Source organism: Meriones unguiculatus, chromosome 10 (genome assembly GCF_030254825.1).
Source record: "Meriones unguiculatus strain TT.TT164.6M chromosome 10, Bangor_MerUng_6.1, whole genome shotgun sequence".
NCBI classification, from domain to species: domain Eukaryota; kingdom Metazoa; phylum Chordata; class Mammalia; order Rodentia; family Muridae; genus Meriones; species Meriones unguiculatus.
This window is the reverse complement of record NC_083358.1, coordinates 8,873,671-8,889,576: the sequence shown is the minus strand read 5'-3', so window position 1 is coordinate 8,889,576 and position 15,906 is coordinate 8,873,671. Positions and strand designations below refer to the sequence as shown.

The following is a 15,906-nucleotide window of genomic DNA, read 5'->3' as shown; positions in this document are numbered from 1 at the left end:
CTCAAACTCACTACGCAGCTGAGGATGACCTTGAACTTACAATCCTCCTGCCTCCACATCCCAAGTACTAGGATTTCAGACACATGAGACCTAGCCTGGTGTGTACAGTCCTCGGACTCAAACCCAGGGCTTCATGCATGCTGGGCAAGCACTCTACCCATTGAGCTGCATCCCAAACCCTCAATTCTATTCTCTAGTCATTTGTTTTGTTTGGGACATTTCTTGAGATGGGGTTTTACTGTATATTTCTAGCTGGCCTAGAACATGATTTGTAAACCAGGCTGGCCTTGAATTCACAGAGATCCACCTGACTCTACCTCCTGGGATTAGAGACTGATGCCACATAAAAATAGACAGGTTGATCAAAGATCTACAGGCACCTGATTTTTTATAAAGAAGCCATAAATATGCAATGGAATAAAGGAAGCATCTTCAATAAATGGTGCTTGTGTAAATGGATGTCGGCATGTAGAAAAATGTAAATAGATCCATATCTATCATCCTGCACAAAATTCAAGTTTAAATGGAACAAAGACCTGAAGCCAGATACACTAATCCTGATAGAAGAGAATGTGGGGAATAGTGTTGAATTCATTGACACAAGACACAACCTCCTGAACAGAACACAAACAGCACAGGCACTAAGACTGACAATTAATAAATGCACCTCAGGAAGCCGAAAAGGTTTTGTGAGGCAAAGGACACTGTCTATGGGACAAAACAGCAGCCTACGGAATGGGAAAAGAGTTCCACCAACTCCATATCACACAGAGGGCTAATATCCAAAATATATAAAGAACTCAAGAAACTAGACAAACTAAACAAACCAAATAATCCAACTAAAAAATGAGGTACAGATCCAAACAGAATTCTCAACAGAGGAATCTCAAATGGCCAAGAAACAAACAAAACAAAACAAAAAAAAGTTCAATGCCCTTTGCCATCAGGGAAATGCAAATCAAAAATACTTTGAGATTTCATCTTACACCCGTCAGAATGGCTAAGATCAAAACCACAAGTGACATTTAAGGGAACCCTCCTCCATTGCTGGTGGGAGCGCAAACTTGTGCAGCTACTTTGGAAATCAGTATGGTGGTTTCTCAGAAAAAAATGGGAGTCGAGCTACCTCAGGTCCCAGCTATACCACTCCTGGGCATACACCCAAAGGATGCTCCATCCTACCTCAAGGACATTTGCTCAACTATGTTCATAGCAGCTTCATTCATAATAGCCAGAAACTGGAAACAACCTAGATGTCCTTCAACTGAAGAACTGACAAAGAAAATGTGGTACATTTACACAGTGGAGTATTATGAAGCTACTAAAACCAAAAACAAAACAAAACAAAAAAAACAAAAAAACAATGGTATCATGAAATTGTTACCCAAATGGATAGAACTAGAAAAAAAAAATCATCCTGCGTGAGATAACCCAGACCCAGAAAGCTATAAAGTAAAGGATAATCAGGCTACAATCCACAGACCCAGAGAGGCTAAGTAAGAAGGAGGGTTCATGTGTACACACAAACACAACACACACACACACAAACACTGAAGAAAGAATGTCTGGCTGGGAGGGTCACTTTCTTCCTGTTCAGTTTTATTCCAGATTTTCTGAAAGCCTTGTTTTCGTGGCATCAAGACGTTTGCCGACACTGATAACGGGGAAAGCTGGGTCTTGGTAACAATGTGGTTTGTTACAAGTGGACCGTGTAAGTCAAGAACAGCAGCCTCTCTGGCAGGTCTGTCCCCTCCCTGCATCTGGACCCAGTATCTTATGTAATATAACCAGTGGTTGGAGTCACTTTACCATTTGGAAGTCCCATCAAGGCTTTGGGAAGACTATACCTCCCTCCACACTTTTCACATGAACTTTTTTTTTTTTTAAGATTTATTTATTATACATACCGTGTTCTGCCTGCAGGCCAGAAGAGGACACCAGATCTCATTATAGATGGTTGACAGCCACTATGTGGTTGCTGGGAATTGAACTCAAGACCTCTGGAAGGGCAAGCCAATGCTCTTAATCTCTGAGCCGTCTCTCTAGCCCACATGAAATTTTCTTAAGCTGGGTCTCATGGAGGAGGGGGAAGAGGCACAGTCAGGACCAAGCTGCCCCATCCTGTGCAGCATGCTGTTACCCCAACAGCCATCTGTGAGGGTGGAACATCTCTATGTAACTGGCAGTGTCTACACAGAGGCTTCCCATACATAGCACATGCTAGCTTGCATCCTCAGGTGGACGAGCACAAAGGTGAAGGGTGAAGATGCCTAGGAACTTGCAGGAGGTGGGGTGGGGCACTGAGAGTGGAATGAAGCAGCGAGAAAGGAGTTTGGGGCCCTCCAAGTGGTCAGGGGGAAGCCCTAGGAAGGCATTGGTTCAGTCAGGTGGGGAGAAAGCATGTGTAAAGGTCCTGGGGCCATAGCTTACTGATGATTTATTCTTATCTGATCCTCATATTGAACTGAATGGAGCCAAGGACACATCTTAGCTCACCACTCTAGGCTTTCAGAACCTGGACACCCAGCATACACTTGAAAAATCTTAGTTATAGTTGGTAAGGAATAACTAAAAAAACCAGCCACGCACTAGGAGTTTTTGGGAGCCTCGCCCCATTCATCACTTATTGCTTCTTTTAAAAATTACAGTTATTTATTTATTTGGTGGGGGGGGGACTTGGCGTGTGCAAATGGAGATCAAAAGACAATGCCTAAGAGTCAGTTCTCTCCTTCTGACTTGTGGTCCCAGGGAATGACCTCAGGCTAGCCATCTCTCACATTGCCGTAGCCTTCTCTTTCACTGGAACTCCGGATCTGCTTCTGTAAAACACAAGTGTGAGGTCAGTGGATCAGGAAGCCATATTGAACATCCCATTAGAATCTCAGGGCTCAGCGATGCAGACCACTCACTGTCACAGACCTAATGCTGATGAGCGCCCTCCCTGAGATTGCGCCATCTGTTACTATGGCTGCTGAGGCAGCATCTGTATTTACACGGAAGCTCCCCGGGTTTGGCTGGTTTGGAGTGAAGTTGACACATTTGTAGCTGTTAAGCAACACAAATCAGTCTGGTAGGACTTAAATTCTGTAAGTACAAGGCCTGCTCAGTTAAGAGCAGGAGGACAGTACACAGCAGTTCGTGTCTAACACGGTGTTACTGGGGAGATGTGTGGATACATCCTGCATCCAGCATCTACCCCGAGATCTGAGGCGAGAGCAGAGTGCATGAGGATGCTGTCACTGGGTTGTTATATTCACAGGATTGCCCACTTTGCAAAATTGGAGAGAAAAAAAGAGCAAAACTCCTGGTGTGGCTTCAAAAGGGACAGTCGAATCTTAGGAAAAAAAAAAAGCAAAACTCCTGGTGTGGCTTCAAAAGGGACAGTCGAATCTTAGGTCCTGATTTTTACCACTGACTTGTTCTGCTTGGCTGCTAATGACAGTTGATTATGGGGTAATCACGAAGGGCTGGAGTGGGAAGGCTGCTGGACAGAAGGGCCGGTCAGACACTTGTCTTGAGAATCCAACCGATGGGGGAGGAACACTGAGGGCGGGGGGCAGTGCACTTGTCCTGGTGAAATCGCCACACTCTGTGCTGCGACTGGCAAGCTCTGGGCCATGACACTGTAAGGCATCAGCTAGATCCAGAAAAGCTGCTGCCATCCAGGGTAACAAAGGTTGTCTTCTGCTCCGCACCTTTCTCTTCCGGAAGGTGCAGCCACCTAGGGCGGGGCTTTCTCCCAGCTGAAGTTGTAGCCGAGTAACTGAGGGAGGCGCTCTAGGCAGATTTTTCAACTCAGGACCTCTGAGGCGGGACCCCGAGAACAGTAGGAGGAATCTCGTGTTCCTTCCCCTGTCCCCTGCTTTTGGGAGCATCTCCTAAACAGGCAGCCCTTTCAGACTGTGTTTGCGCTTGTTTTCTGCTGTCTGAAGCCAAGGGAAGGCCACCCCAAACCTACTCAGGCCAGGCTTCTGTGGCCTTTGTGGTGCCTGGGCTCACAGTCCCCTGTGCAAAAGGTGTCAAGTGGTCCAGGCCTTGTCTGGGTTCATCTGCCCCACTCAGAGCATGGCTTTCCCTGTAACAGGCCCCCAGAATATAACACAACTGATACCGTGATGGAGGTACCATTCAGGCCGAGGAATCCAGCACGTAGGCAACACCACCACCCAAAATAAAAACAAAGACCAATCCATCAAAGTCCATAGTTCTGGGAAAGTCCCTAAAGGTACTAACCTTGCTTTTTGGCTTCTGCAGTTCTGCTAATGGCTGTTACTGCTGAAGTGTGTCTACCCAGGATATGGTTTTGGTGCTTGAAAGCTCATCTTAAGAAAGGCTTAGGACTGCAGTGGGGTCTTGAACAGCATCCCAGCTGACTACCATTGGGCATGTCCTTAATGCTCAAAAAGCTTAGGAGCGTACAGTCACTCCATTCCTACCTCCACTACAGACCCTTAGAAATGGGAAACCAGGCTTGAAGCCCACGACAAGGAGAGATGCCTACAAGGAGAGACCACCAGCAAGAGGAAGTAAATCAGTGAAGGTGAGCTTTGAGAGTTATAGTCCTACCAACCCTCCCCGTGTTCTTTCTCTCAACTGTGATCAGCCAGCTCCCTGCTCCTGCTACCATGTGGCACCCTCCTGCCATGATGGACTATAGTCCTCCAGGGGCTGAGTCCTAAAATAAACGTCTGTTTGTTTTTTTGAGACAGGGTTTGTCTTTGTAGCCCTGGCTGTCCTGGAACTCACTCTGTAGATCAGCCTGGCCCCAAACTCAGAGATCTACCTGCCTCTGCCTCCCAAATGCTGCCCGGCAACTCTTTCTTTAAGTTGGCATGGCGTTTTAATTCAGCAACAGCAACGTCACCAGTACAGCTCCCAACAATCCTCTGAACCGGAGCTGAGCACATGACTCAGGCCCAGCCAACCTGCCCATTCTGCTCTGCCAGCCCCAGCTTCCTGGAGGATGGTCTAAGGACCCAGACCAGGTCCAGAAGACTCTATCCTAGGGTTGTTCCAGCCTGGCTTGTCTTCAGTGATGCGCAACCGCTCTGCTTCCCTGCTTCTCCTTTGCTGTAGCTGTCTCTGTTCTTTCCGGCCACTTCCAAACCAGGGAGAATCCAGGGTTTCATTGTGTCCTGTTGCTGTTAGTCTAGGTATTTCTCCTTGTCCTGGGCTTCAAGCCTGATTTCCCATTTCCCATGTCTTAGAGGTAAAGTGATTTCACCAAATTCAATGAAGGAGCTGAGCTGTCACACATTAACTCCACGTGTCAAAACCCAGGTGTCTTTCTTCACTCATCTGACATTATGTCAGGCTGTGTTGGCTAGTGAGCATTGGTTCTGTCATGATCCGCAGGACCTGTGAAAACATAGGCAACCAGGGCATGACGTCAGAGACACCTGAGCGTTTTCAGCAGCATATAACTGGCGATATCTGGACAGCCCTTTACAGGGCTCTACTGAAAGTAGTTGAAAATGTAAGGCAGCCTCTGAAACTTCTTAAAGGAGAAAAGAGGCAGGTGTCCTTGGGGGATGCTCCAGCTTCCTGCTGTGGGGAAAGCTGGGTGAAGAATGTTGGGGAGGGGGGGGCTGGCGAGAATGCATTTTCTTGCCAGTGTTGCCATTGCAGAAGACACAGACAGCATCAAACGCCTGGAAAAGAAGGTGGAGGAGAACTGCAGTGCGTGGGAGTTTTCTACACAACTCCGTGAGTGCGCGGGGCTTTTTTCTTTTTCACAGAAGAAAACATGTCATAGTTAATGGTATTTGCTAGATTTTGTTTCAGTAAAGTAATATGCAAAAGACCCACTTTGTGAGCCATTAAATGAAAGCTATCTGAGGGAATATGTATTCTCAATAGTACATTACCTTTTTAATAAGAATAGGCTCAGAGAAAAGCCGCCGACGTTAACTAGTGGTAGGCTGGAATAGGGAGCTCAGGGGTGTGTGTATGGGTGTGTGTGTGTGTGTGTGAGTGTGTGTGCAAGCACAAACCTATCACATGGGTGGCTGAAAGACAGGTTGTTTAATAAATGGTATTAGATTACCTAATCAAGATTCCTACATAACCAGCCACCTTGCAGAAAGTGGCCTCCAACGAATATGAGCTAAAGGAGGTGAACCTATGAAGAGATGATAATAGAAAAAAAAAAAGGACAATATCTTTGTTCTCCATAGAAATTCTCAAAAAAAAAAAGTTTTTTTTTTCAAAGCATAAACTGAAAGGCGAAAGGACAAAGACTGAATCAGTCAGTGTGGTACCTCACAGAGAAAGCATTTTTTAAAACTCAGCCCATGGGACCAGAGGTGGCTCAGCGCTTAAGAGCACTGGCTACAGTTGCAGAGGCCCCGGGTTCAATTCCCTGCACCCACATGGCAGCTACCAACCACTTGTAACCTCAGCTCCAAAGCAGATGACACTCTCTTCTGACCTCAAGGGGTACTGCACACATATATACATACACACTTAAGTTAAAAAAAATCTTAAACAGCTAGACGGAGGACAGAATAAAACTGTCAGTCTGGAGTGAACACAAATGAAATTAGGACAAACTGCCTGAAATGGCCAATGGTTCGGTGCCCAGAACCAGCACTTCTTGCTGGGATGTGAACCATCATGCTGTGTTTCTGGAACACGCGCTGTAATGCTGCTAACTGAAAATCTCTGCAATGACCACATCTCCACAGCCGATTCATGCTGCAGAACTGGCACTGTGGGCCTGTAACCAAATGTCCCCATTCCTCCGCCCCAGCCCTCACCAACCATTGTAGTATTCTCCCTGTGTCAATGCATTTGACTTCTTTAGATCCCTGTGTGAGTGAACTTACACAGTGTTTGTCTTTTTTTGTGTCTGGCTCATTTAACCCAGCATAATGTCCTCCCACATTAATGTAAGAGTCAGGGTTCTCTTTTTAAGGCTAAGTAATATTCCATCACATAGATGTGCAAACACACTGTGTTTATCCGACAGTGATGGGAAAATGAGTTGCTTCTTGTCTCGGCTGTTGTGAATAATCTCCCAATAGACTCAGGAATAGAAATCACCCTGGTGAGCTGATTTTTGATCCATCTGGATGAGGATCATTGCTGAGTCATAAGGTAGCTCTATTTTTAATTTTTTTTTTTTTTTAAGGACTGACCTATGGTTTTCCATGATGGCTGCATGAATGCATTCTTACCAACACCTCGCAAGAGTCTCACACAGCAACCCAGCTAGCTAGGATCACAAGTCTGCATTCATGTGGTATAGTCTTACTTATTTTTGTTTATTGTCTGTATTTTTGGTTAAAAAACAAAAAAAAAATGAAAAAAGTTGCCAAGAGCAAAGTCAAGAAGCGCTTTCCCCTTGTTTGTGCTTTCATCTAGTAGTTTTGTGGCTTCGGGTCTAACGTTTAAGTTTTCGATCTATTTTGAATTTATTTTTGTGAGGCAAGGGTCCATCTGTGTGGATATCAAGTTCTCTCAGCATCACTTCTCAAAGAGACTACCCCATAGTCCTGGGCTCTCTCTTTCTGTTCCATTGGTCTATGTGTCTCTTTCAATGTCGGCACCGAACTGTATAATTACTGTAGCTTTTCATCATGGGGTGAGGATGGAACACGTGCATGTGTGGAGGTCAGAGGACAACTATGTTGAATTGGTCCTCACCTTCCACCTTTCTATGGCTTCCAGGTATTGAACTCAGGTCCCCTGTCTTTCATAGCATGTACCTTTAACCTCCAAGCCATCTCACTGGCCCCAACTCTGAAATTTTTTAAATAATTAAATATAGTTCTTTCAGTTTTGTTTTACTGATTTAAAATTGCTCTGGCTTTTCATGGTTTTTTATTTCTGTATAAATTTCAGGACTCCTCTGTTTCTACAAAGAATGTCTTTGGGGTTTCAGCACAGATTACATGGTTCTGTGGATCACTTTGGGGCCTGTGGGAATTTTAACAGTAGTGAGTCCAATCTACGTGCACGTGACATCTCTCCAGTTAGCTACATCCTTTGCAATTGCCTTTTCTGGCATTTTCTAATTCTTCCTGTACAAGGTCTACACCTCTTTAGTCAAATTTATTCCTAAGAATTTTATTCTTTTGTTGCAATTGTAAATGGGACCATTTTTCTTCATTTCCTCTCTGGAAAGTTCACTGTCTGTATAAAGGAATGGCACTTTTTTGTATTAACTTGCATCCTGCAACTTTAGTATTTGTTAATCATAACAATTTTGTTGAGTCAGAGTGTGTGTGTGTGTGTGTGTGTGTGTGCATATATATGTATGTATGTATACAATGTGTATATGTATAGATATGTATGATGTATGATCTTGTTATCTGCAAATGTCCTAGTTTCTTATCTGTTGCTGTGACAAAAAAGCAACTTACTGAGGAAATGGCTTATTTGGCTTCAATTCCAGGTTATAGCCCATTATTTCAGGGAAGTCACGGCAGGAGCTTAAAGCAAAACAGAGATAATAAGGCCAGTCAGGATGGGACACACCTTCAATCCAGCACTCAGGAGGCAGAGGCAGATGGATCTCTGTGAGTTCAAGGTGAGCCTGTTCTACATAGCAACTTCCAGGACAGCCAGGATACAGAGAGACTCTGTCTTAAAAGCAAACAGAAATTTAAGTTAAAGTTTAAAAAGCAGCGAGAGTAAGTGCATAGATCCTTGCTTGCTCTCAGTTAGCTTTCTCCTTTCTTTCACTCTTCTCTTATCCTGCCTACAGAACGGTGCTGCCCACAGAGGCCTGGGTCTGCCTACTTCAATAAGCAAGAAACCCCATGTAGACATGCCTGTAGGCCAATTGGTCCAGATAATTCCTCACCAAGGCTCTTCCCAGGTGATGCTAAGTTTTCATGTTGATAGTTAGAGATAAATAGCACAGAGCCACAGAGATGGCTCAATGGTTAAGAATAAATGGTTAAGAATAAGTGCCTGGGTTCAGGTCCTAGCACACACATGGTTGCCTGGAACCATCAATAATGTCGGACCCAGGGGATCTTCTCCAGGCACAGGGCATGCACATGGTCCAAGGACATACATACAAGCAAAACACCCATACACACAAAATAAAATATAATTCTTGAAAAATGTGATGTTTTTTAAATAGAGTCTCTGTTAGATAGCCTTAGCTGTTCTGAAACAGGATACATAGTTCTCAACTGTATATCTGTGAGGCTTCAAACTCACATAGAGCTGTCTGTTTCTGCTTCCTGAATGCTTGAAGGTGTGTACCACCACACATAAATAATTGTTAACATTTTTAAAAATGTTTAGCCGGGCAGTGGTAGTGCACACCTTTCATCTCAGTACTCAGGAGGCAGCTGCAGGCAGATCTCTGAGTTCAAAGCTTGGTCTATAGAGTGAGTTTCAGGACAGCCAAGACTACACAGAGAAACTCTTGTCTTGACAAACAAACAAACAAAAAGTAAAGCAATGCTTTGCTCAGCAAACAAGAGTAGCTTTACTTCTTCCTTTCCATGTGGATAACTTTTATTTCCTTTTCTTGTCTAATTGTTCTTCCTGTGTCCAGGTAAGCTCCTTCTATAACTTTTTTTTTTAAAGATTTATTTATTTATTATGTATAGAGTGTTCTGTCTGCATGTACACCTGCAGGCCAGAAGAGGGCACCAGGTGGTTGTGAGTCACCATGTGGTTGCTGGGAATTGAACTCAGGACCTCTGGAAGAGCAGCCAGGGCTCTTAACCTCTGAGCCATCCCTCCAGCCCCTCCTTCTATAACTTTTAAGGTGAACCTTTATTATGAATTCATACTGAGTTTTGTGAAATGCCGTCCGTTGGGGGTTGGTCTGATGCTTGTATTATGATGCTAATTACTGGACCTTAAGATCTGGTTACTGCCCTATCCTTGTTGTGTAAATCTGTGTAAGACATTATTCTTGATTGGTTGATAAAAGGCCTAAAACCTGGCCAGGGCAGAATGGGATAGGTGTGGCTAAGGTTCCCAGGCTTTGAGTTCAAGAGAATCACAAGAAACGGATGGGAAGAGAGAAGGAAGGAGAAAACCAAGATGCATTATTGTGGAGAAGAAACCACATGGGGTAGGAGGAAGGACTCCAAGGATGATGTGGATGGAGAAAACACCAAGATTAAAAAAAAAAAACAAAAAAAAAACATAAGCAAGTATTTATAAGATCACAGATTCACAGATGGAAGTAGCCCAGATAGGAATGGTGAAGGTGGATAGCATTGGATGAGGGCTGGGAGATGGATGGTGAGCTTATTAAGATAGGATAGGCAGAAATATCTGCCCACCCCAAGGTAAATAAGGCAATTATAAAATCTAACAGGAGCGCACTGAGGGGCACCTGGACCTCAGCTTCAGCTGTTGGATATTTTAACTCGTTTCTGTCTTTGTGCTGATCAGCTTTGATTGTCAGCTTACTGCTGCAGATCCAAAAGAGACTCCATTTTCCCAAGTTCCAAAGGGCGGTGCAGATACCCAGAACTGGGCTCAACCTGGACTACGGAGGATTTCTGGCAGTTAGACAAAAACCAGCATTCCTCAGGAACTTGTGAATAGCTACAGAAAGGAGCTATTTCTTTTATCACTGGCAGAAGGAACAAATGGCTACCTGTGGTGTCTGTCAGCACACCAAAGTGCATGCTGGCCTCTAGGCCCCCTCCGTACCACAACTACCTCTTGCAATTTTCAAAGTTGATGCTAGCATCCTAGCATGAAGGAACATAGTCCCATTCCCGCCTGGCTACCTCAGGAGGACCAAGCCTGACCATGATCATCAACAACAACAACAAAAGCAACGAACCAGAGGGTGTGGTGGGCCATGTACAAAATAATTCCCCCAAGGCCCTTGAAGACAAAATTCTTGGTCATGTAGCCACACTGTGTTTGCATGTTTCCCCAAATTCTCTGTATGTAGACAAAACCAGGCAGCCTCCACCCCTACCGTAAACTCCCTTCAGCTCATGGGCTTTCCTCCCCCGAAGCTTCTCCTTATAACCCTGCTATTTCAGCTATGCCCACTGGCTGGCTGTGTGTGTGTGTCTTCCCCTCTCATCTACAATAGAAACCTTAGCCATATCACAACAATCATTGGTTTATACACACACAACCTAGAATCGCTTGGGAAGGGAGCCTCGGTGAGGGGTTCTGTGGTTGCTCTAGTGGGCAAGTCAGAAGGGGCATTAGTTTGATTGTTAATTGATGTGGCAAGACCCAGGCAACTGTAGGTAACACCATTCCCAAGGTTCAGGGTCCTGAATAGAGAAAACTAGCTAGGCACAAGCAAGCAAGTGAGCTTTCATGCATGTATTCACTTCCCTCTCTGCTCTTGTCTACGGAGGTGATACTGTGGGCTGTTTCAAGGCCCTGCTGTTGTGACTTCCTTAAAGACAAGGGTGGCTGTTTTGTTATTTGCTGAGCCAGTGAGGATCAAAGTTCAAGGCTCAGCCCAGCACCTTCGGTCCTGATAAATCTGACCCAGTGTTTCAGCTTGAATCAGCTAAAAGGTTGGAGGCATGGCCGTGTGGAGCATGGTTGGACTTTCAGGACTCTGACCTCATCAGTATATGAATGCCCTGAAGTGCTATATGAGGGGTTTGCCACATATCAGATATGCAGCTATCAGGATGGGTTCCTCTCTCCAGGTGACACTCTTCTCCAAGGTGGCATCTTCAGCTCCCTGCTCAGGGATGGGCCCACCCAGAACATCCTTTTCCAGGCAGAGGGTTTTTGTTTGTTTTGATTTTTTGGGTTTGGTTTTCCTTTTCTTTTTTTCATGTAACAATATCCCCCTCTACTGGAGCTTGTGGATTTTGCTACAAATTTTTATTAAGTAAAAATGGGCTCTTAAGATATATGTAAGAATATGCCAGAATCGTATTAGGGTTTTTGTTGTTGTTGTTTAACAGGTGTGTATATGTCCCGTGATATCTGTTAAATGTTGTTTGGAGCCATCGTCACAAGACCAGCTGTGTCAACTGTGCAAAAGATCGTTACAAGTGGGCTCATTGACCTTTGACACTTCCTCATAAAAAGAGGGGGACAGGGAGGGTCAAGGGACCCTCACCTGAGTGTTCAGACACTCCCCCAACCAGTTTTATGTGATTCTGTCACAAATGCACATGGCTTCAAGGTCTCTAAGAGACCTAGAGTATATAAGATTGAAGGATGGCGGCCCCAGTTCTCATGTTTCTAAGTGCCGTTCCTCTCCTCCTCCTCCTCCTCCTCCTCTTCTTCTTCTTCGAACATTCTGGCATCTTTTGTCTTCCATTTTCCTATTGTGTGTAGTATTTTCCTATGGCCTTATCACCTTCCATGTACTAGGGAAATCAGTTCTACCTATGTCATGGATGCTGAAAATTTTGTTTGTTTTAATAATGAGGTTTTGCTTAAAAATATTGTATTACATTCTTTTGGGGGGGTCTTTGGTTTGGGGATTTTTTTTTTTTTTTTAGACAGGCTTTATGTGTAGCCCTGACTGTCCTAGAACTCACTCTGTAGTTCAGGCTGGCCTCGAACTAAGAGATCCACTGTTGGAGGTTGGTCTGATGCTTATATTTTGATGCCAATTACTGGCACTCAAGATGTGGTTAGTGCCTGGATTCACCTATCCTTATTGTATAAACCTACCTGATTGGCTGATTGAAAGGCATACCTGGGCAGGGCAGATTGGGGTAGGTGTGGTAAGATTCCCAGGCCTTTGAGAACAGGAGAATCACAGGAGAGAGACAGATGGGAAGAGAGGAGGAAGGAGAATGCCACAATGGGTTAGCGTAGAAAAGAAACCACGTGGGCAGGGAGGAAGGACTCCAATAATGATGTGGAAAGGCCTAGATAAAGAATGCAAGTAAGTATTTATAAGATTATGGATGGAAGATAGCCCAGATGAGGATGGTTAAAGCAGATGGCATTGTTTGGGGGCAGGGAGGTGGATGGTGAGGTCATTGAGATAATATAGGTAGAAATATCTGCCCGGTCCAAGGTAAATAATTGTGATAGCTGGTTAAATAATACCACCCAGACAATAATAGGGCTAATAATAACATTATATAGCCCAACACCATTTTTATTTACAACAAGAATCCACCTGCCTCTGCCTCTCAGAGGCTGGGATTAAAGGCCCACATGGCCTGCAGGATTGTGTGTTTCTTACTCAGAAACAGTGTTCCATTTTTATTTCACTTTAAATCACTGAAAGCCTCAAGCATCTGAGTTTTAGTGTGTACAGTCTGGCATCCAACTCTGTCCTTTCTCCCCAGAGACACAGAACATTTTCCCCAGTAATTTACAAGGCTTCGGTAGCCATGACCCCTGGGCGGGACAGCTACCCAGGGCTCCGCCCACTCCTGGTTATGATTTCCATCTCCCAGTGGCTCATACTCAGACATTTCAACATAACTGACCAGACCCATCTGTAAAAAGAGCTACAGCCCCTCCTCTCACTTCTGAGAAAACTTCACACAAGATTGCTCTGATGGCGAACGGCCCGGGGTTTCAGCTCAGTTTCCTCCTTACCCCTGTGTAAGCAAGAACCCAGGAATGAGTGTTTTCTTTCTCCCACGCTTTCTGCTCCAGCAGCGAGCTTGCAACCTATGCCTAGAAGCTCATCTTCAAGGACAGAACTCCGTGGATAAGGAACAGGTTTGCACCCGCTCATAGCTTCCCTGACATCTAAACACAGCCCGAGTCACACACAGAGCTACAGCTGCGGCACTTCCATACATTGAAGTGCTCGGCCTCAAGTGCTCCTTCTCCGTGCATTGAAAGGGCTCTCCTCGAGTGCTCCTTGTCTTTCTGCCGCATCAATAAACTTGCTAACTGCTTCCCTAACACCGGATCTAAAATTCTTTTCTGCCGTAGACGTTAAGGACCCCCAAGGCTGAAAGGTCTCCTCCCGGCTGCACGCCAGCAACATCGAATTCGGTTTCCTATTGCTAGTAACAAACCCTCCGTCCTTCGCTGCTTCCTCCCTCCTAGAAGGCAACGATTCAAGGACAAGCTAGTATAGGAAAATGATGTCATTGGAAAGCTTGAAAACCAAAGAGGACACAGGCTATCACCAGCAGAAACCATCTTGCCTCAGGGTTCCCGGTACAAGGTCTACATATGAGATTGTGGGGGAGCCGGGGCGCGGGAGTGGGGGAAGGGGGGCTGCTTTTCTGACGCACTGGTTGCTGCTTCTGAAAGTCGCTGGATGTTCCCTGTTCTGTGAATCAAAGGAAAAGTTACTGTTGAGAAAAGTCTTATGACACATATCTTCTTAGTTCCTTTTCTGCCAGAAACGGTTGGTTGGTTCTGCGGTTGGTTATTAAGATACAGAAAGTGGGAGGCTGGAAGGATGGCTAAGCGTAGTTCTTTGAACACTTGCTGCTTTTGTAGAGGACTCAAATCCAGCTCCCAGCACCTGCATCTGGCTGGCTTACAACCACCTGTAACTAGTTCCAGAGGATCTGATGCTGCCTTCTGGCTTCTGGGGTCAAAGCCAATCAGTTTATTCATCCATTGTCACACACTAAACACTCCACCTTACTGGGCCTCTTTCTGGGCTTTCAGTTGTGTTTTACAGCTGTTTGCTTACGGTTTTAACCTCTGTACTTTCGTTGCTGTGGTAGTTTGAATGAAAATGGCCTCATGAGCTCACAGGGACTGGCACTGTTGGGGGGTATGGCCTTGTTGGAGGAAGTGTGTCACTGGGGATGGGTTTTGAGGTCTCAGATGCTAAAGCTTGGCCAGCAGATCACTGTCTCTTCCCACTGTCTGCAGATCCAGATGTAGAACTCTCAGCTCCTTCTCCAGCACCGTGTCTGCCTGAGTGCCGCCATGCTTCCCACCATGATGACAATGGACTGAACCTCAGAAACTGTACGCCAGCTCAGTTAAATGTTTTCCTTTATATGCCATGGGCATGGTGTCTCTTCACAGCAATAGAAACCCTAACTATGACAATTACTTTGTCTTGTTTTATTCCTGTACTGGTGATTGAACCCAGAGCCTCACATACACTACGCAGGCGCTTTACCACCAAGCTACATTCCCCACCTTCTTTTTGCACAGGCTCTTACTAAATTGCCCAGGGCTGGTCTTGAACTCATTCTGTAGCCCAAGCAGGACTTGAACCGGTAATCCTCCTGCCTCGGCCACTCAAACAGCTTGGCTCACAGGCCTGTACCACGGGTTCTGGCTAGCTCCATCAGCACTAAGGTGTGTTGAATATCCTCTTTCATAGTAAGGTTTCAACAGCTTCTTCCTGGACACACTGGTACCCAACTGGGATAAAATTACAATATTCATCTATGGTCGCTAGAAACATAAGGCAGTGGAATAAAGAAAGAGCTTTAGAATCACAAGACAAGGGTCAAATGTAGGCATCTCACCCACACGTTTGCCCGGGTAAGTTGAGTGACCCCGTCAGGTCCCTACTTTATCTGCTGGCTGATGCAGCAAACGTGAAAACTAAAAGCCTGGGATAGCTGACAGTCACAGATATGGTATCTGTGACATTCCCAGCTCTTTGTGTTCCCTCCATACTGTGGCACAAAAAGAAACTCAAGTCTCTCCGTACAAACAAATGCTCATTTCATCATAGAAAGGCCTGGGGTGGGGTGGATGAAGCCCTGGCTGGAGTGAGGCAGGCTTCAAGTGCTAAGACACACACCGTAGTATCAGAGCAGTCCAGGGATTCTGGCTGCCATCTCCCAGTTTGGGGCATTCATGAAAGTCCCGGTTTCTGTTCCACCTCCATCACTGTATCAGGTTACTGTGACAATAAATGTGGAAGAACCGTAAAAGGCGCCCATCTAGCACATGCCAAAGAGACGGAGTGCTTCGTGTATGTAGTACAGAAAGGGCTAAACTTGTACATCCACCGCCTCAAATCCAAGCCTCATCTTTGGATCTTTGGAGCCCACCCCACCCTCCCATGCTGGATCCATCCCCTCC

The 15,906-nt window shown here is 45.3% G+C and overlaps 1 long non-coding RNA gene across 1 annotated transcript; it reads left to right on the top strand.

The window, feature by feature from the left end:
- The first annotated feature begins 13,434 nt into the window (after positions 1-13,434).
- Positions 13,435-14,913, top strand: LOC132657011 (uncharacterized). The gene is made up of 2 exons (XR_009594855.1): positions 13,435-13,608; positions 14,731-14,913. It is a non-coding gene; the product is annotated as an uncharacterized LOC132657011 (long non-coding RNA).
- Positions 14,914-15,906: the final 993 nt, after the last annotated feature.